Source organism: Myxocyprinus asiaticus, chromosome 22, assembly GCF_019703515.2.
Source record: "Myxocyprinus asiaticus isolate MX2 ecotype Aquarium Trade chromosome 22, UBuf_Myxa_2, whole genome shotgun sequence".
NCBI classification, from domain to species: domain Eukaryota; kingdom Metazoa; phylum Chordata; class Actinopteri; order Cypriniformes; family Catostomidae; genus Myxocyprinus; species Myxocyprinus asiaticus.
Genome location: NC_059365.1, coordinates 4,611,431 through 4,632,846, shown reverse-complemented (window position 1 = coordinate 4,632,846; position 21,416 = coordinate 4,611,431). Strand labels below are relative to the sequence as shown.

The 21,416-nt window shown below is 37.1% G+C and overlaps 1 long non-coding RNA gene across 1 annotated transcript in view; it reads right to left on the bottom strand.

The window, feature by feature from the left end:
• Positions 1-717: 717 nt before the first annotated feature.
• The window catches only part of LOC127412825 (uncharacterized), a 35,282-nt gene continuing 14,583 nt past the window's right edge, over positions 718-21,416 (bottom strand). The window contains exon 4 of the long non-coding RNA XR_007892487.1: positions 718-988. This is a non-coding gene — a long non-coding RNA (uncharacterized LOC127412825). The remainder of the gene's footprint in view (positions 989-21,416) is intronic.

Here is a 21,416-nt window from a genome sequence, read left to right as displayed (position 1 = left end):
TTTTAGAGGGGGAACCGTCTCTGTACAACCGCAAAGCACAGGAGACCACACCAAGGTCGCCGCACCTCTCTGTCTCGGGTGTCACTGTATCTACTCCCCTTCGTTTTTGTTTCCACACGCCTCCGCTTTCTACATTCTGGATGGAAATGACATTTTGAAAAGGTTTTTTATAAAAATGGCCAACTCCTTTGTCTTGCTGATTTCTTAGCTAACGTTAATTTTGGAAATGATGCCCAGTAAAAATATTCAGCTAACGTGATATTTACCTCAGATATTCTTTATTTTCTTTAAACATCACTTCACCATATTTCATCTCGAGCTCTTCACTAACAGTCAAATTGGTTAAAAAGAAGTGATATGATAGGTGTGGGTGAGAAAAAGATCAATATTTAAATCCTTTTCTACTATAAATTCTCCTCCCTGCCCAGTAGGTGGCGATATGCACAAAGAATGTGAATTGCCAAAAACAAAAGAAGAAGAATGTGAAAGTGGAGATTTATAGTTAAAAAAGGACTTAAATATTGATCTGTTTCTCACCCACACCCATCACATCGCTTTTTAAGATATAGATTGAACCACTTTAGTTGTATGGTGTAACTGAGTTCATGATGGGAAAGGAAGTGGCAGGAATGAGCAGAATGGTCAACATAACTTTAATGACATAAATGAATTTAAAGAAACATAAACACATGAATACACACACACAGTGGCCGGGTGTCTCTCTCTCTCTCTCTCTCTCTCTCTCTCTCTCTCTCTCTCTCGAACTGGCGCCCCCGGCTTGTCTTTATCCCCCTCCCGGCTGATTAGGACAATTCAGCACCGGGTATGCGTCCTCATGGCCCAGCCACTCCCTCCTCCTCATCACATATGGATTACTTTTACACTGCCTTTATGTGCTTTTTGGACCTTCAGAGTTCTGATCACCATTCACTTGCATTGTATGGACCTTCAGAGCTGAGATATTCTTTTAAAAATCTTCGTTTGTGTTCTGCAAGAAGAAAGAAAGTCATACACATCTGGGATGCCATGAGGGTGAGTAATAATGAGAGAATTTTCATTTTTGAGTGAACTATCCCTTTAAATTAGTTTGTTTTAATAAAAATCAACTAACTATAATCGAATATGAAGAAGTACATCAGATGTTACAAATAAAAAACAGAAGAATTGATTACGAATTGATCTTTTGCCCTTGTGTTTTAAATTTCGGGGGCATTTTTGGCATTTTTAGTGTCATTTTTGCCCGAGGCCCCCTTAATTTATGACCATGATTGTATTCCACAATGCTAGATATCAGCCATGTTTTTTAACTTCCCCTTCTACTTGATTGGACCGCCAAGAGTTTAGACATTTTTATTTAAATTGGATTAAAAATCCTAAATAACCATTTTTATTTTTGAGATAATAATTCTCTGAATTCAACAGAAGGTCATGTGACAATGTAGCATGCTACTGTTTGAAAAATAATGTGCATAATCCGTAATGTTTCACATATTATTTTAAAAACAAATAGTAGGCAGTGTTCACTGTACACCGCACAATATGTAGTAAGCATAAGTATACTAGTATTCCATTCTGAGCATAGCAGGTGTGATATGGATTAACACATTGACCGCATTATCGTTCCAGGGACTGCTCCACAGGTCATGCCGCCTCTATTCATTATGACCACATCATGCCAGTCAGTGTTTGCTGAGTCTAGCATTAGTTAGAGCATTAGCTCTTGTCAGCTCTAAGGCTGCAGAGAGTGCTTTAGCAATTTTATTGACCCAAACTGCTATCAGGACCAAGGGCAAATTATGCTCTGAAATGGACTGATTTGAGTTCCCCTCTGATACAGAACATAAGTGAAGGGATGTTGGGATTTCTGGTTAAGTATGACCAGGTTACTGCTGCGTCAGTGTCAAACAATCAAACTCAATAATTAAAATCAATGGGAGTATGGGTTTGATGATAAGTGCACAAAGAAAACAGAGTAAGTACATTAAATTGAATACTAAAATATCTATTGTCATGAAAAGCTTGGATGATAAAATGTAGTTTATTTTGAGAAAACAATGTTAACTTCAGTTGGATTTTTTTGGCTGTTCCATGCACGTCATACATAATCATTGCACAACTAGATTTTTGGTTGCCAGGTCATTCTGGTCATGTTGCTATGCAGGTGTGAGGACGTTCTGTGTAGTTACTCACTGGCCCTAGTCAAAAGCCCCTAGGTTTTAGGATATTCTAGTCTCTAGATACACTGAAAAAAAAAAAAAAAAAATCATGTTAAATTTGTTATATAAAAACTGCCAGCTGTTGGCAGAAATTCACCCCCCAAAAATAGTGACTATGTTTCAGGCATTGCGGGATGTCATTTTGCGAATTTGTTTTACAGTGTATGGCTCAGGTCTCTCCTTAAATATAAGTCCATGTTTTTTAACAAAAATTATTAGACCGATCACTTAGATGTTGCACGATTTGAGCAATTACTTGGGCAGGACATGTTACATGCCAATATTTAAAACTTAGGGATAGTGGTTTTTAAATCCCTTACTCTGAGCAATATTGTAGTAGTGATGCCTGCCATAGTAAACACCACTAAAAATAATATAATACAAACTCAGATTGAATTCTGTGTAAAAGAATTAGGCTTTGGTAGTGTACACTAGCTATTTTGAAATGTTGTAGTCCAAACCCAGACTTGTCCTTCTGTGAATCACATGATCCACATACCTACACAGGTATACACTGTTCAGCTGCCTTTCAGGGTTTTTTTTTTGTTTTGTTTTTTGGCTTTCTTACACAAAGATCATCACTTAGATTTCTCAACCAAGTTCTGTTTCTCCCACTAAACAAAGACTGACCATCTCAAACCAATGTCATTAGTCTAATGGACAGTCTTGAGCAACATCAACCTTTTCTGACTTTCAGGATTAAACCTGAACTTTTGAACAACAGGTACTGTAGAACAGTATGCATACGCACAAAAAATAAATAAATAAATAAATAAATAAATAAATAATGTAGAATCAGTATTTTTGTCTTGTTTTCTAGTAAAAAATATATATAAACATTGTTAAAGCAAGATAAATTTACTGGGAAAGCAAAATTACATAATATATTAAGATTAGTTTATATATATATATATATATATATATATATATATATATATAATATATAATATTTAATATTTATTTTTTTATTTATTATATTATATATTTTATTATATTTTTTCCTATTCCATTGGCAAAATGTTTTTCTCTTGTTTTAAACATAAATCTAACCAAAGTCAGTTATGCTTAAGACAAGAGAGAGAGAAAAAATATCACAATCAAAAAACTAAAATTTGCCAATGATCTTACACATTAATTGTATCTTGTTTTAAGGATGTTGTTTAGATATGTTTACCTGAAACCTTAAAACAGAAATACAGATTAAAACTGACTTTTGGCAGGGAAAACTGCAAAAACAAATGTACAGTAAGTTGCACAAAATTGCAATACATATGTTTGCTGTTTCAACATACAGTGCACAATATATCATCATGCAAATGTATTATCTGAAGCTTTACTGGGATTGGAGGATGAACTGGCCATGTGCATTGTTACTATCTCGTCTGGGAAAACAGCCCAGAAAAACACACACACATGATGAGTCAATGTAAATACAAGTGCTGTTGATAATATTATGCATTATTTTCTTTCCAAAACACTATCAAAATAGCCTAGGCATTGTGTTGAATGAGTGCAAACATGACACCACTATTACCCATTTATTAATTTATACGTTTGATAGGTGGGTTGTATGAATTTAATTCTAATGTGTTGTTATTGAACACAGGGGTAGAATCTCACTTGGTGCTTTCCAGAGTCATAACCTGTGTGTGAGTTGTGTATGTGCAAATGTTTTAGATGAGAAGGCACTTTCAGTGTAGACTAATAGCCCATCATCATCAAAACAAATGGAGCGATTCAATTAATTAAATAGGATTAAATTGTTTGTATTTGTAGACGATTTGACAGTTTGTCACAATTCCATTTGAAACATCTGAATTAGGAGATTATTAGAAAAATGTATAAATTGAATGATATACCCAAGGGCATAGCCAGGAAATTAAGTTTGGGTGGGCCTCAATTAAAAATGATGGGCTAAATTCTGTCTTCTCCAAATTTTCCTTAGCAACAGAAAGGTGCCGCATTCAAGCAGTTCTTTCACACTTTCAGAAAGCAGAATTTGTGCATTTTTTAAACTATTTTATAAATATATATTTGAGGTCAAATATAAATCTCTAATATTCTGGGTGGGCCTAGGTTTAATTTGGTCAGGCCCCGGCCCACCCCAGCCCACCCTTGGCTATGCCACTGGATATACAAAAGGTTTTTAATGTTATGACTCATTTCTTATAGCTGTCCTTTAACTCTACATGAGCACATACGTTAGATAAATAGAGCAAATATAAACCTTTTTCTCCCAATTTGGAATGGCCAATTCCCAATGTGCTTTTAAGTCTTCATGGTCACGTAGTGATTCGCCTCAGTCCAGGTGGTGGAGGATGAATCCCAGTTGCCTCTGCGTCTGCGCATCTTATCACGTGGCTTGTTGAGTGCGTTGCCACGGAGACAAAGTGTGTGTGGAGGCTTCACGCCAACCACCGCGGCATCCACGCTCAACTCACCACGTGCCCCACCGAGAACGAACCACATTATAGCGATCACGAGGAGGTTACCCCATGTGACTCTACCCTCCCTAGCAACCGGGCCAATTTGGTTGCTTAGGAGACCTGGCTGGAGTCACTCAACATGCCCTGGGATTCGAACTAGTGAGCTAGTGAACTCCAGGGGTGGTAGCCAGCGTCTTTAACACTGAGCTACCCAGGCCCCCATATATAAACCTTTTTCTTGATTTATGTCATGTTTTTATACACCGGCACCGCACACACATTTTCATAAAATCACAGATTTAAATAACTATATAATGTAAATATGTATTTTTCTTTTCTTCTGGGCATGGTAGCCCAAGTGCTCCTCTCATTAATAAACTGACCAATCATAATTAATATTCAAATGACGCAACGTCACTTGCTTCCATCAAAAATGCAACCGAAAAAAGGCAAACGGATGTGGAGTGGTCGGATGGCCATTGGATGCCATCTTAACAAGCGGACGTGTGACACGCGGGGTGGAGGCGAGAGTCAGACTTTTGAATGCTATTTCATTACATTAATACATCAAGAAAATAGAGAGATTATCTGAGGATAACTGGGTACAATACAGGGGAAAATGGAAGGATTTGAGGAGGAGGGAGCAGATAATATGGAATATGATGATATTTTTGAGGAGAGGAGAAAAGAGAAGCAGAGAAATTTACGTATTTAAAATACAAAATATAAGTAACTGTATTCCACTACAGTTACAATTTAAATCATTGGTAATCAGAATACAGTTACATTCAAAAAGTATTTAGATTACTGAAGAGATTACTTTGCATTTTATTGTGATTTGTTTCATTTAATATTTAGTCCTTTCAGATGGAAAACATTTATACATATAAATGATGCGATCCAAAGTGCATTTGAACAGCGGTGAAACACTTTCTTATGATGTGTTTCATTCATACGAGCAGACAGAGAAGTAAGTTTGAAGTAAGTTTGGAGCAGAAGAAATGGAAATAAACCTTGTGTAAACTGTCAGCTTTACACTAAGATAAAATGCTATTTCTAGCCATTTTACATGCACACGTTACCAGGCACGATCATATTTTTTTTATCACGAAAATTCACGTTGGATATTTATTTCTTTTTTTCTAGTAAGTCCTATGATATTAGGGCAAAAAATCATATTCTTGATAATAATGTTTGTATTGTTTTCCTGTAAAAATATCTAAAAATCCTTAAAACAAGATCAGTTTGCTTTAGCTTGTTTTAGAAACAACACTGCATAAGATATTTCGGTTTTTCAGAGAATGTATTTTTAACATGTGTATTTTGTCTTACTGTACTGGCAGAGTTTTTATAGTCAAAACAAGTGAAAAAATCTTCCAGTGCTGAAGAAGTAATCCAAAGTATTTAGAATACGTTGCTGACCTTGAGTAATCTAACGGAATACGTTACAAATGACATTTTACAGCATGTATTCTGTAATCTGTAGTGGAATGCATTTCAAAAGTAACCCTCCCAACCTTGGCCAGAGAAAGATTTAAAGTGATAGTGAGATTCAAAGAGTTGTGCGGAATGAAGGCAATGAACCCGATCAAACTCAATCCTAAAAAATCAACTAGGTGAGATAAAGTCTGCAAGAGTGTTGAGGGATGGGAATTTGGAAGTTTGCTGTTCAAATAAAATTAAAATACTACAAATTGCTACAAATCCCTCCCCCGACCCCCATTTGGCAAATCGGACCACTCTTCCGTTCTTCTTCTGCCCACTTACAGGCAGAAAATGAAACAGGATGCAACTGCCCTCAGAAAGATCCAGTGCTGACCAGACCAATCAGATTCTATGCTAAAAGACTGTTTTGATCACATGGACTGGGAGATGTTTCTGGTCCACCTCTGATGACGACATCGAGGTCTATGCAGATACCGTAACATGTTCCATCAGGAAGTGCATAGATGATGTAATGACGACCAAAACAATACGGATCTACCCTAATCAGAAACCATGGATTAACAGCGATGTTCGTGCGGCACCTCCGCTTTTAATTACGGGGATGTGGAGGAGCATAAACAAGCCAGTTATGCCCTACGCAAAACTATCAGAGCAGCCAAACGCCAGGACAGGAACATGATTAGAGGACAGTTCAACACCACCAACTCTAGAAGCATATGGCAGGAAATCAATATCATCAAGGACTTCAAAGGGAATAAAAACTCTGCAGTGAACACCGCTGTCTCTCTCTCCCGGATGAGCTAAATATGTTTTATGCTCGTTTCGAGGGAAATAACACTGCCCTTGTGGAGAGAGCTCTCGCGGCCGAAGCTACAAAGGTTAATTCACTCTCCGTCTCTGTAGCGGATGTAACCCGATCCTTCCAACGGGTGAATATCCATAAAGCTGCGGGTCCAGATGGCATTCTGGGCCACATCATCTCTAATGCCATCATCAAGTTTGCTGATGATACGACAGTGGTATGTCTGATCACTGACAATGATGAAACAGCCTACAGAGAGGAGGTGCACACTCTGACACGCTGGTGTCAGGAGCACAACCTCTCCCTGAATGTCTGGGTGGACTTCTTGTGGTGGACTTAAGGAGAAAAGACAGAGAACACAGTCCCATCACCATCAATGGAGCACCGGTGAAGAGGGTCAGCAGCTTAAAGTTCCTCTGTGTCCACATCACTGAGGATCTCACGTGGTCTGTCCACACTGAGGCCATTGTGAAGAAGGCTCAAAAGAACCTCTTCTTCCTGAGATGGCTGAGGAAGTTTGGAATGAACCACCGCATCCTCACACTGTTCTACACCAGCACTGTAGAGAGCATTCAGACTGGCTGCATCATTGACTGGTATGGTAATGGCACCGCCCTCAACCGCAAAGCCCTGCAAAGGGTGGTGCGAACAGCCAGGCACATCATCGGAGGTGAGCTTCCCTCCCTCCAGGACATCTACATCAGGCGGTGTGTGAAAAAAGCTTGGAGAATCATCAGAGACCACTGATAGCCACCCTAGCCATGGGCTGCTCTCAGTGCTACCATCGGGCAGGCAGTATCGCAGCATCAGGACCCGCACCAGCCGACTTCATGACAGCTTCTTCCCCCAAGCGATCAGACTTTTGAACTCTTGATCTCTCCCAATCACTATACATCAGCATTGCACTTTATTAATCTCACATTGGACTGTCATAAATCATATTTTCTCTTAACAACACACTGGCAACTGACTATCAACCGACAGCCTGAATGTCAATACAACACTATACAACCTACTGTATATTTTATATATATTATTTTTATTGTACACTGTGTATTCTATATTGTGTGTATTGTATACTGTACATTGAATATTTTTATTAGTAAATTGTGTTGTGTAAATATGATGTTTATTGTAGATATGTCTCATCACTGTCACGACTGCTATGTTGCTCGGAACTGCACCCAAGACTTTCACCCACTTTTGCACTTGTGTATATGGTTGAGTGACAATAAAGTGATTTGATTTGAAGATGAACACAAGCAAAAGGGGGTAAGGAGGAAACAGCAGGAGGACTGGAAAGGAAGTCATGATGATGATTGATAAAAGAAAACTTGTGACCTTTATTGCAGGAGTAATAAATGGTACAGCAGAGGTGAAGTCAAAAACAGAGAAAATAAAGCTAATTATCATTGCAGCAGAACACCATCTGGACATAAAAGGACTGACATGGAAAAAGGTGAGGAAAGATCTTGCTACACAGTCTGAGCGAGCAGTGTGCAAAGAGAGCATGTAGATGATGCATTACATTCCTTATTCACATTAGGAGAACTAAAAAGAGCTTTAAGTCATACTAGACCAACTGCGCCAGGAAAGGATGAGGTTATGTAATGTTGAAACAGCTAGAGGAAGAATCCTTGGAATGCATTCTAGACTTGTATAATAGAATATGGGAAATTGGAAAATTACCAAAAAGCTGGAAAGAGGTAGTGGTAATCCTCATTAGAAAACCAGGGAAGGATACGATAGCCCTCACTTCTCACATGTGTAAGGTCATGGAAAGAATAATTACAGAGAGGCTGACATATTATTTAGAAAGTAGGGGGATGGTCTCACAATATCAGAGTGGATTTAGGAAAGGGAGAGGGACCATGTACCCAATACTGAATCTTGAATCAGCAGTAAGGAAAGCCCAAAGCAGTAAAGAATCAGTGGTAGCTACAGTATATTTTTTGGCATTGAGAAGGCCTATGATATGGTTTATCAGGTTAATTAAATTAGGTGTGTCAGGGAGGATGAAGGAATGGATAAAGAATTTTTTTAATGGAAGATCAATCCAGGTAAGAGTAGGTGGGACGCTATCAAATAAATATACTGTGGAGAATGGCACACCTCAAGGGAGTGTTATTGGTCCTATACTTTTCTCGATAATGATAAATGATATGTTTGATGAAATAGATCCATCCATAGGTCGGTCTTTATATGCTGATGATGGTGCACTATGGAAGAGAGGCAGAAATATGTGAAGACTTAAATTTAAAATTGTATGGAAATTTAGTGGAAAGAGTGCGGGTGTTTTGGTTTTTAGGTATGCTGTTTGACACAAGATTAACATGGGCAGATCATATAAAGAAAATCAAAGAGAAATGTAAAAAGGTAGTTAATGTAATGAGGTGTCTGACTGGAACAGATTGGGTTGCAGACAGGGAATCTATGAAAACAATATATCTGGGCCTAGTGAGATCAGGTTTGGACTACGGGTGTGTGACATATGGATCAGCATCAAAAAACGTTGCTAAAGAAGACAGACGTTATACAAGCACAAGTGCTCAGTGTTTGTTGTGGGGCTTTTAGGATGACCCCAGTTGCAGCATAACAAGTATTGATAGGCGAGATGCCGTTGAAATTAAGAAGGAATCAGATTGCAGGAATATACTGGATTAATCATATAGTTCATGGTGACTCTCACCCAACAAAGAAGATATTAAGAGATAGTTGGGAAAGAGAGCCCAGAGGAATGTCAAGTTTCGGATGGATGGTAATAGGCTGGAAGAAGTCCAACTGTTATTTGGTAACTTAGTTATCCTCCATGGATATTGAAAGTACCAGAAGTAGATCTGTCAGTGTTAGAAACATATCAAGAAAACAGGGAAGGACAATCAGTAGAAAGTATTTTTCAAGCAAACATTATATTTGGCTGTGAGTGTCAAAAGATCCTCAATCTGGGCACATAGGCTTTGCATTTGTGTTTCCAAGCAGGCAGGTTGGAGTGTATAAGTGCACTACAGATCATTTGGCAGTGTTTACAGTAGAGATGATGGCAGTGATTTGGGCATTAGAGTGGATAGAGAAATCAGACCAGGAAATGTGGTCATTTGCTCTGATTCTGTATCTGTTCTCCAGTCTATTAAAAATTACTCATCTAAAAGTAGGCAAGATTTGGTGTATGAAATGATTCAGATGCAATCAAGGATAGTCAGCTCTGGGATTCGGATTTATTTTACATGGGTGCTCAATATGGGAATTGAGGGAAATGAAGAGGCTGACAGTTTAGCAAAAAGAGCATTAAAAAGGGAGAGAGTAGAAGCAGAAGTACCAGTTAGCAAGATGGAAGGGAAAAGCTTAATCAAAAAGGTAATGATGCAAAAATGGCAAGAGGGATTGGAGACTGAGTTGAAAGGGAGACAATTTTATGAAATACAATGTAAGATGGGAACAGAAAAATCAATAGGTAGAAGTTAAAAGGAGGAAAGAATATGCACAAGGCTTAGATTAGGACATTGTGGGTTACATGGGATGCTAGTAATAGTTGGTAAACATTTGGATGGAAATTGTAGGTATTGTAGGGGGTCAGAGAATGTGGAGCATGTTATTCTACAATGTAGACAATATAGAAGAGAAAGATAATCACTTAAAGAAAGATTAAAAGGGAAAGGAGTTAGAGATTTTAATCTGAAAACGATCCTTGGAGCTGTCACAGTTTTTAAATGAAACTCGTTTAGCGGAAAGGATATAAATTAAACTAAAGAATAAATAGAAGGGGAAAAGGAATGTGTTTTATTTATTTATAATAATAATAATAATAAGAAGAATTGATTTTATTTTATTTTCTCCCCTTTCCTTTTGGGCTCCAGGAGGACATGGGGGGTTAAGGGAAAGGAGAGTCTCATTAATGTTAAGAGTAGTGGGCATTGCTTTAGTTTGCGAATCACTGTTAAAAGAAGAAAGAAGAAGATGTAGTTTCCATAGATGGTGATAATGCTCCAACTTATGGTAGCCAGTCGCCATTAAAAAAAAAAAAAAGAAGAAGAAGAAGAAGAAGAAAAAGAAGGCAAACGGAGGCAAAACGAAATTTCCCTCTTTCCACACATACAACCAATCATTATCAGTGGTAACCTTTCAAGCCAATCAGCTTTCACTATTACATTAGTGTGTCATCATGTCTGTTTGTGGTTCACACGACAGGTGAAATCCAAATTATTGAAAGATCTTAAAATGAAGCTGAATGACGGGGTTATATATAAATTTTACTCAATGAAGCAGCAAATGATGGAGTTCTTCTACATAGGTGAGTAGATGTTAGATTGAATGGGGCCCTCCTTTCATTTATAAATGTTTGTTTTGCTCATATAATATCTTGATGGTACGTGATTTGTTCCTTTGGTTTACTATAATGATAAATGTTGAGCTGTTGATCGGAAAGATTATAACGCGCAGCATGAAGCATTTGCATGTTTCCATTGACCATGGTTTAAATAATGAGGGGGTTACATCCTCAGAATCTACGCCCCTGATTGTAGGCCTACCATGGTATTTACATGGTACTCCAAAGTACTTCCAAGAATACTATGGCACTACAATTGAGACATGTAAAAAAAAAAAAAAAAAAAAAATATATATATATATATATATATAATGTATTTACTTTATGTGTCCTGTATTTGCATTTAAAAAATAATTATCTAAACAACCTAAATGTATGTGTCATCTCAGGATGCTCATTTGCATTTATTAATGAGTTGCAGTAAATCCCCCCTTGTATTAGGGTCATTGACAAATAAGGTTGCCTGAGGTGGTAAAAATCTAGTTTAGAACACAGGTTTCAAGTTCGTAAAAATGCAATATTTGTGTCCAATTTGGTTTTGTACATTTCTGAAAAACATTTATTGCTTTTCTACAAAAAAAATATTTAACGACTTTGATAATGTCATGTGGTGTAACCATAAAGTAAACGGCATTCAAATCCGTTCCTTGCACCTTTAATACATGAGAATGTGCACAACATAATCATTAATTTAAAAAAGTTTTCAAACATTTTTCAAGGTAAATAATATTTTTTCTTTTTTTTCTTTTTCTTTCTGTCTTTCTTTCTTTTCTTTTTTTTTTTTAGAAATATGAATTTTCAAGGCAAGAATATCAATACGTTTTTTTAGGGTTACTCCAAATGATCTGAACAAAATTGGCCTTATCATAGAAATGTCAAGAAATCTGATTAAAATAAATAAAAAAAATGTTGACAACAAAATTGCTACCTAAATGTTGGTTACGCAACCTGGCTTTGATTTGTTTGAAAAAAGTTTGTCAAATATTGATCATATTTTAAAACAAAAATGTTTCACTGCTTATTTTAAGAAATAATAATAAATGATATTCATTATTATTATTATGCCAACATTTCTTTTTTCAAGAATTTTAGCTTTTAATGAGACATTTTTTACTTTAAGCCCCATAAAAAAATATCAAAATTACTTTGAAATCAGTAATTGAAATCGTGTTCATCATAGAAGAGTTGTATTCAAGTAATTGTTCTGAGTGAATTGCATTTTTAATGTATATTATATAGATTAATAAATCCGGACAAAAGCGACATTACAATGATAATTGCATGTTTTGGGGGTTTTTGGTCACATACAGTACCACAGTTTTACAATTGCATTCTTTAAATGAACTTGGAGTACCATGTAAATACCATGGTAAATTAATATATCAATCATTCAGTACCATGATAGATATCTAAGTACTATGGTATTACCATTAGGGATGGGCATTTTGGTCATTTTGTCTACTTGAGTACTCAGACTAATTACTCGTGAGTACTCGAGGGGCAATGACATGTACATACCTGTATATATAATAACACGTCTGACAAACGTCTTTGGCTGCCTCATTGTGTCTTGTTGCTCCAGTGTATCGTCTATTCATTATTATAGGCTGTTATAAAATTATCTGTTACAAAATGTACAAAATATTGCATAATCAAAATATAATGCAACATATTTTGTCATTATGTGAAGATTCGCTGCTCAACTCAACGAAAGAATGCGCACAACGCACGTCTGTCTGTACGCTTACTCTGTCTTAGTAAGCGCACACGTTTTTTAGTGACTGTCTGAACCGTCTATTTTCAAATCATGGTTGGCTTAACAGGAGACGCCATAACCATCGTGTTTTTAATATGCGTGTTAAGCTGAAGTTCAGTTTTGAAGACGCTGCATTCTGTTCCATTTAGCTGCACTCTGTCTAGCTGTTTGAAACACTCACTGCTGTATATTCGCTGCTTCAGCGCGGTGCGTCCACTGCCACATGCCGGGTGTGTGTGTGTGTGTGTCTCCCCAAGTGTTCGCTCCTGTGGGGAAAGTCATGATGCTCCGTATTGTTGTTGCTGTGATGATTCATGAAGCGTTCCATTAAACTCAAAGAGTCAGAATTTCCACCTTTCAACTGGGGAAAGTGCAACAGAATGACACTTTATGTCGGACTTTATGTCGAGTGGAAACTCCCATTTCGTAGAGATGCAGGTGTGTGTTATATCAGGGAGGTTTACAATCAGTGACAAACATTCACTTTTATTAAATAATATCCATTAACGAGTCAAAGTTCTTACATTAAATGATAATAAAACGAGTTTAGCAAATGTTTTGCAGAGACAGGTGTTCAAAAAAACGGTTAATTACACTCTTTTTTTATTATCGTAATGATAGCATTGCAGCGTCGTATATCAGTTTGGTTGCTATGAGACGTCTCTGACAATCAGTGTACACCTCAAAACCACAACATAATCAATCTCAAAATTAAAATTAAGCTCCCTCTTTGACACGTTTGTGCTTAGTTGTCGGGTAATTGTCAATTGATTTCGAATTACGTGAAATGTCACATCATGCATGATCACCATCGATCATCGTTTTCATGATCGATCATTGCTGCCACATCTGAGTACCCGAGTACTCGAGTACTTGTGCCCGTCCCTAATTACCATCTGAGACCACCACAGTCATTTTTTATAAGGAAAATTAAATAATTCAGAAATGTTTCTATATGCTTGATTTCAAAAATGTTGTTAAAGGTATCTTAATGTTTATATCATGTACAATGTTTATGTGCTTTAAACAACAGTAGAGTTCTGCGTGCATCATGCAAGAGCACAATAAATTGACCACTTCTATGTGTTTAGCTGAACACAGTCTTCTGCTCCCTCTGTGTGCTTCATTTATCTCAATTGCTGGCTGCGGCCCGGTCCTTACACTCGGAAGAGTCTAATGGGGTCAGCTTAGTCTTAATGTGACAGCGTCTTTGTTCATTCTTGGAGTTAATCACAAAGTACTTACAATTCCCCATTAATTGGGGTTTTAATGGCCCAATGAAGAATTAATATGACCTTGTGTTAATATTCAACATGAAAAGATTCATTACAAGAAATGTAAAACATCCTGCAATTGCATAAAAACAAAATGTAGTGAGGAAAAACTTAAAACACATTTTTGTTGGGGGTGGTTGCCACAGCATTGCTATGCAGTTGCTAAGGTGTTCTGAGTGGTTTTTAGAGTGTTGCTAATATGTGGTATTCTGGGTGGTTGCTAGGTGGTTGCTAGGGTATTCTTGGTTGTTGCTAGGTTGTTGCCAAAAGAGCCCACCCTCAAGTTTTTATGGTATTCTGGTCTCTAGATATGCCTCGGGTCCCTAATTTAAATTTTTTAAGTCTGATCCCTTTGAATAGTAATGGCACACCTCTCCTCAACCAGCCGCACGATTTGACGTACTATCATTTATGTCTGTAGCACAAACGGTGCCTTACCAAGCACCATTAATTAGGTAAACAATTTTTTTTTAAATACGTTTAGTTATTTTACAATTTTATTGTATTTACCCTCCTGTTGCGGTCAGAATCTGCATTCACCTTTTGCATTTGCGGGGTCAATTTTGACCCGGTGGAATTCAAGCTTATAAATCATTCATAACCCAATGGTTTTCATCTAAAACTATATTGTAAGTCATTAATAGGTTCTTAACTGTTCATACATGTAAAATATTTATATTTTTGGCATGTGAATTGACAAATATAAAAGTTATTACTTAATATGCATTTTGTTTTTAGAAATAATAAAACGTAGAAATTATTTGACATTTCAAAATATACATTAACTACAGCTAAACCAGTGTGATACATGTGAAGACATCTTTTTTATCAACATTTCTGTAAAAGTTTATCTAAATATAACATAATATACAATTTATTTTAACATATAGCATAATGTGAGGATTACTAGTAATTTGAATGAACTTCCTATTACTCATAACTGCTCAATAAAACATCAAAAGTTATGAAACCAACATATTCTTTTTTTAATTTTGTATTATTATTATTTTTTAATAAAATTCATCAAAACAACTGTACAACTCAAGTTAAAGAAATGCACACTCAACAGATATTTTAGGAAAGCATATTAACAGGCTAGGAGATACGTTATTAGAATAGCTATATGCAGGCTCTTCTAAAAATGCAAACCTTGAGCTTCAAATCAGAATTTTATGAAACATTTAGAATTTGAAGCTTAATTAAACATTTAGTGTGGCAATGTGGGGCATATAAATGTGATTTTAGCGACAATTATTTCCCTTTCCTGGCCCACAGGCTCCATCTCAGTCTCTTTATTTATTCTATTCATAAACATTGCAATATGTGGCATAGAAAGAGGACAGAATAGGGAAGGCATGATTTAAAGGATCCACAAGGAGCTGCTGGACTGCAGTGAGTCACAGTGTTTGCCTCCGGCTACAGACAGCTTTTATAGATCAAGACTTTCAAATGAGAACCACCACAGATTTCATTCATAGCCTTTAATTGGAAAAGTGGTCAAAGTGGTTCTGGCCTTTCTCTTTTCCGAGGGAGCATTTTTGCTTTCGGGGCTTGTAATATCACAGTTCAATGCTTTTGAGGAGTTTCATTTGCAGAATGTAGACTTGTAGAGGTATCCAGACTGATCAACTTGGGCTGGTCAGAATGCTCAAACAAATAATGTTATGTTTTGATAGCGCCACAGAAGCCCAGTGTTACACTTTTCAGAGGAATCAACCTACGAATGGCTTACTTAGTTGTCGCAGCACAGTACTTTGGGATAAGAGAAAGTATTTTATCATCTTTAAAACAGCTTCTCATATACAGTGATATCTAAGCTGAGGAACTGCCTGACTCAACAACGTTCTGCTTCTTCCACTGGGAGAACGAATAGGGACAAGTGTGGACAAATGATGAATCACACAGGCATGAGGTGTGATAAACGCTTATACACAGTGGCATCTTTGAGTTGCTGTGCTGAATTGATAACTAGCTGCATCGGTCGTGGCATCTATCATTTCGTTTCTTTCTCCTTCCTTGAGTCAAGTTGCTTTCCAAGAGCTATAAAATGATACATCTGCTACATGAAATTTAAAGAATGATTTGTTAAAACACTTGCAGACCCCCAACAATGAACCAGGTGTCTTCAGGCCTGAACTGTGCCTTGAGAAGTTTCCTTTCTTGTCAACTCAAAATTCTCAAAATCACTCTGTTACATTCACCTCATTATATGATCATATCACTCTGAGTCATACATTTATCCAGTATACATTTACATTCGATTTCAATAGAAAAATTCTAAAAGCCACTTTATAAAATGAAAGTTCTGACTTCGATTGGTATTTATCGAGTGGTACGGCACAGCGCATGACATGCACTGCTAAAAAAATTTAGCCACGCGTCGCATCGACGCAGACCACAACAGCTGTGATTGGTCCAGTTTGTAAGCAGAGACCATCCTTCAGGATGACAAAAAATATATCTGCGGTAGCGCCGCATTTTCTCCAAGATTATTTTAAAATCCACACATGGTATAACATTGAATTTGGACTTGTTTTAATCTGAAGCATCTGCTGTTTAATATATTCTGCTACTGTGTAATGAAGTTACAAGCGAAAATGCGACATAAACACATCTGTTTACAACTTATAAACTCTTTTTATTTATTTATTTGCCACTATGCATTGTAAAGTCCAGCTTCTCAGCTTTACAATGAAATCGACACCCATTTTGAGTTGGGTGAGCATTAAGATTTTTTTCAACGTATGTCAAAATATGTATTTTTTTAAGTGACTCAAGAACATGCATGCTGTATATGTCGGATTTATTTTCTCTCTGCATGGCAGACATGTATAATGAATCATTTACTAAATCTCAACATTTTTACATACTTTGATGAACTAGTTTTCAATGCTACAATTTAATAAATACTTTCAACTCCATGAATGATATAGCTTTTGTTTAAGAAATGTTTTTTTGTTTTTTTTTCAGGAATGAAGGAATTTTTACTAGCATTTTGCCCGTGTACTCGCAGAATGATGCATGACAAAGCAACGCAGAACTATAAATGCAACCTAAGCAGAGCCTACTGCGGTCTGACACAGAAGTAAACCGGCCTTAAGAATATCTATTAACTGTGGTAAAATCCATATAACACACAGCATCTTGTGGTCTATACTGTAGTTTTATTAAATGTGGAGATTTGTTTGAATTTGTGAACCACAATAAAGAAAGAAATCCTTAAAGAAATCTCTGACTCTGACAAAGTTTGGTCTCTGATTCGTTCTGTCACAAATATTGAAATGAAATGCACTGTGTTCCACTTCACTATTTATAGTCAAGTGATTGCTGTCAAGTGAGAGTCTGGAGTTAATATCAGGTGAAACTGTGTGAGGGGGTTTGTCCACAGTGACGGTTCACAATGATGTCATAGGACAATCCCTTTTTGCCATTCAGTTGTGGAAATTTGTTATGCAAGTTCTAGGAATTCATTATATAGTAGAAACAAATATTTTCAGTATAACTTTATTGTGTCCGTTTTTTTCCCCCCAAGTTACCAAGTTTCCCCCAACATTGTCTCATGTGGTTTCAGAAATTTACTTTTTTATTAAGGGGCAGTATTTGATTTTCCAGGAAAAAAACAAATTATCTTAATGAGGGCATATTTTTTCATTTAAAACAACCTGTCTCATCTGTTGACTTAAATTTAATCAATTAATTAAAACAAATTAAAACAATAGATTGATATATATTACCTCTTACCCTAATAACTCAATCAACATCAAAATAAAAAACGGAAGAATTCATTATGAGGGCATTTTTCGCCCCCCCACATAAAAGTTGAAGCCGGTGGTTTACATACACCTTAGCCAAATACATTTAAACTCAGTTTTTCACAATTCCTGACATTTAATCGTAGAAAACATTCCCTGTCTTAGGTCAGTTAGGATCCCTACTTTATTTTAAGAATGTGAAATGTCAGAATAATAGTAGAGAGAATAATTTATTTCAGCTTTTATTTCTTTCATCACATTCCCAGTGGGTCAGAAGTTTACATACACTTTGTTAGTATTTGGTAGCATTGCCTTTAAATTATTTAACTTGGGTCAAATGTTTTGGGTATCCTTCCACAAGCTTCTCACAATAAGTTGCTGGAATTTTGGCCCATTACTCCAGACAGAACTGGTGTAACTGAGTCAGGTTTGTAGGCATCCTTGCTCACACACGCTTTTTCAGTTCTGCCCACAAATTTGAGATTGAGGTCAGGGCTTCATGATGGCCACTCCAATACCTTGACTTTGTTGTCCTTAAGCCATTTTGCCACAACTTTGGAGGTATGCTTGTGGTCACTGTCCATTTGGAAGACTCATTTGCGATGACCTTTAACTTGCTGGCTGATGTCTTGAGATGTTACTTCAATATATCCACATCATTTTCCTTCCTCATGATGCCATCTATTTTGTGAAGTGCACCAGTCCCTCCTGCAGCAAAGCACCCCCACAACATGATGCTGCCACCCCTATGCTTCACGGTTGGGATGGTGTTCTTCGGCTTGCAAGCCTTATCCTTTTTCCTTTATCCTTTATCCTTTTTCCTCCTTATCCTTTTTCCATGGTCATTATAGCCAAACAATTACATTTTTGTTTCATTAGACCAGAGGACATGTGCACTGGCAAACTGTAGTCTGGGTTTTTTATGGCAGTTTTGGAGCAGTGGCTTCTTCCTTGCTGAGCAGCCTTTCATGTTATTTTGATATAGGACTCATTTTACTGTGGATATAGATACTTGTCTACCTGTTTCCTCCAGCATCTTCACAAGGTCCTTTGCTGTTGTTTTGGGATTGATTTGCACTTTTCGCACCAGACTATGTTCATCTCTAGGATACAGAATGCATCTCCTTCCTGGCTGCGTGGACCCATGGTGTGTATACTTGCATACTATTGTTTGCATAGATGAACGTGGTACCTTCAGGCATTTGGAAATTGCTCCTAAGGATGAACCAGACTTGTGGAAGTCCACAATTTATTTTCTGAGGTCTTGGCTGATTTCTTATTACTTTCCCATGATGTCAAGAAAAAAGGCAATAAGTTTGAAGGTAGTCCTTAAAATACATCCACAGGTACACCTCCAGTTCAGTACACCTCCTATAAGAAGCTAATTTTCTAATTGTCTAAAGGCTTGACATAATTTTCTGGAATTTTCCAAGCTGCTTAAAGGCACAGTTAACTTAGTGTATGTAAACTTCTGACCCACTGGAATTGTGATATAGTCAATTAAAAGTGAAACTATCTGTCTGTAAGCAATTGTTGGAAAGATTACTTGTGTCATGCACAAAGTAGCTGTCTTAAACAACTTGCCAAAACTATAGTTTGCTAATATGAAATCTGCGGAGTGGTTAAAAAATGAGTTTTAATGATTTCAACCTAAGTGTATGTAAACTTCTGACTTCAACTGTATGTCAAATAACTTGTAATACATTACCCTCGTCTCGTTCCAAACCTAATGTTTTCTTCTGTGGTACACAAGTTATTTTCCTATTAAACTCTTGGTTAGGTTTAGGGTTCTGGTAAGGGGTTAAACGTAATAGGATAAACTTAAACTTCAAGGATAAATCTTGCATTGTTTGTTTGTTTGTTTATTTATTTTTCTCTATGGGAGTAAAAGTCGTTAGTTTAGTTCATGCCAGCTCTTATTACGACTTGAGATCAGGTAGGAAAATAAAATGGCGAATAGAGAGTTACAGAGAATCTACAATCTTTATTATATATCGTCCCATGAGGCAATCAGGGATGTTGAAATGTATTCCCATAACTTTAGCATAATGGCGCCATAGAACAGCACCATGAACATATTATTGGATAAATCCCCCTTGAGCAGCCTTGGTTTATGTGCATTGCTCAAGGTCACAAAAGCTCATGGCTTACTTTTTGCAGGGATCAAACCAGCAACCTTCCCGTTACTAGCCCTGAGACTTACCCACCAAACCACCACCACCTAAAGAAGATTAATAATTTCTGATGATTTGAGATTGCTAATCAGATGAGACTGGAATAAGAATGCATGTTCAGCTCTGTGGTTTACTAGCAGCACTTAGCTTGGTCATCTTTGAAGGCATAGACATGCATCTTTAGATGTATGACAAAAGTGTGCTATCTCTCTCTGTGCACTTGACAGCCCAGTCGATGCTTTTAATCAGCTGATTGGAATCCATAGCAAATCCCATTCAACACTGAGGCAGGGGAGGGGAATTAATTCCCCAACAAAATGGCCTTGGGAGGTTCATTTCAGAGGCTTACTAAGCTTGACCCCACCAATACTAGAATCTCTCCTGTCTGCTATAACGTCATTGCTCTCTGAGTGACAGGCCTGATGAAGAACTCTTATGATTGTGAGGTTTTATTCAACCCAATTCTTGATGAAAACAGGCACATGGTGTCCTTGCAAACCTTCGTCATCAGCCAGAACTTCATTTAGAGAGTTGAAAGATTCCCTTCACAACTCAATTAAAATGTACATTATATTAACGGTGCCATGCAAGGACGTTGATTCAAAATGCACGGCGCACCTTTATATTAAATACCCATCAGGGTTCTTCATAGAATTTAAGTATTATTACAGAGGAACTTTTGAGTTAGCACATCTCCTCAAGCGTTACAGGTCATTAAAATGCAAAACTGGTTCATTCTCTTTGTGTTTGAGACTGCAGTTTGTTTAAAGCAGACAGTTCTCACAGTGAATTCGGCTACCGTCTGTGGCTACCGAAACGTAAGAGCACAAGTGAGCTCTAGTTTGTAAAGCGAGTTGTTTTTAATGGTGGAATGCATTTTTTGTTTACTCTACCCCAAACACAAACTCTAAACCTATCCGTCAATGGAGTAAAAATGTATTCTATAGAGAGGATTATGCAAATGCGACTGCTTCCTGGTTTCAACCCAGGATGAGAACCTAGGTCTGCCATGCGGCTGATGCAACGTACTTCTGGTTGCACCACAGGAGAAGGTAAAAACAATTGAATGGATGTAAAATGTCTGATGGGGATTGCACTTGTCAGTAAATCTGCATAGTGGTGAGATTGTCAGGATACTGAAAAATATGAAAGCAACATTCTGACTTCCTGTGTGATCATGTTGTTTCAAAGACTGTACTGATCTATTCTCGCACATGGACCATCCACAGTCTGCTCACTGAGTGTC